The sequence below is a fragment of the Oryctolagus cuniculus genome, unplaced genomic scaffold, assembly GCF_964237555.1.
Source record: "Oryctolagus cuniculus unplaced genomic scaffold, mOryCun1.1 SCAFFOLD_52, whole genome shotgun sequence".
In the NCBI taxonomy this organism is placed as follows: domain Eukaryota; kingdom Metazoa; phylum Chordata; class Mammalia; order Lagomorpha; family Leporidae; genus Oryctolagus; species Oryctolagus cuniculus.
The window spans coordinates 450,708-452,131 of NW_027208350.1; the positions used below are offsets into that span (position 1 = coordinate 450,708).

Sequence of the window (1,424 nt, forward strand, 5' to 3'; positions counted from 1 at the left end):
AATAAATATACTGCAAAAAAAAAAAAAAAAAAGAAGAAGTGTTAGCACTGATATAATAACAGACACATAGTTCAATGGAAAAGACTTGGTAGCATAGAAATAAACCCAAATTTCTACCAGCAACTCATATTTAACAAAGGAACTAAAATGAACTGGAGAAAGAAGAATCTCTTTCACAAGTGGTGCAGAGGAACTTGATTATCCATATGTAGAAGCCTGAAAAGAGACTCCAACATCTCTTACACTATGTGAAAGTGAACTCACAGTGAATTAAAATGTAATCATAAGACCCAAACCCAAGTACACATAGGGAAACTCTAAATATTGTCAACACACAATAGCTTTTGGGTAAGATTCCAATAGCAATAGTCACAAAAATAAAAACAGAGACATTTGAGTATATCCAACTAAGATACTTCTTCACAACAAAGTAAACATCAGAGTGTAGATACAATGAACAGATGGCAGGAAAAATTAAAACTCTGAATGTTTACAGATTTCCAGAACATTTACATGAATTGGAAAAACTCCAAAAAATACAGTGAAGAAACAGGCAAGGATCTGAATAGACATTTCTCAGAAGAAATGTACATGGTCAAAACATGTGAATATGCCCGATGTCACTAGCCATTATGTAAATATAAATCAGAACACCATATCAGTCTCCAACACCTGTGGGAGAATACAACACTCAGGTGTTTGTGTGTGCAGCAAGTGGGTTTAGAGGACCCTGTTCACCTCTGGAGAGCAGAGCCTACAGGGAGGTAAAGAAACCTTACTGCGCAGGGGCATGCTAATCTTCTCTGTATCATTCCAATTTTAGTATATGTGCTGCCGAAGCGAGCACATGTGCTGCCGAAGCGAGAAAGAGATGAAAAGAATTTATCTCAGCTAGCCACTAATATTCAAGAAACAAGGTCTTCAGGAAAGCCAACTCAACTGACATTTTCATGTCATTGTTAAATAAAGGAAAAATTATCTAGGTTCAGCAATACGTAGTTTATAAGAGAAAGACTACAGAGTAATTTCCTTGGCATAGAAATAACTTTGTGTTTTTTTTTTTTTTTTTTTTTTTTTTTTTTTTTTTTTTTTTTTTTTTTTTATCCATGAGGGCTTGCTATCACCACCACACACCCACATCCCATATACAAATGCCTGGCTTGAGTGGTAGCTTCTCTGCTTTGAGGCAAGTTTCTGCTAGTGTGCACCCTGGGAGGAGACGGAGGATGGCAGAAGTGCTTGGGTCCCTGCACCCAAATGGGACATCCAGAATGAATTCCCAGTTCCTGGTTTTGGCTTGGTCAAGCTTTGGCTATTGCAAGTGTCTGGGGAGTGAAGCAGTGGTTCCCTCTTCCTGTCACTCTGCCTTTCAAATCAATAACTGTTGTTGGTAATGACTAATAATGATATTCACTGATTGTCAA

General features: G+C 37.4%; 1 pseudogene; it reads right to left on the reverse strand.

Annotated features, from left to right (window-relative positions):
• Nucleotides 1–779: 779 nt before the first annotated feature.
• On the reverse strand, nucleotides 780–847 carry LOC138848303 (U6 spliceosomal RNA; annotated as a pseudogene).
• Nucleotides 848–1,424: the final 577 nt, after the last annotated feature.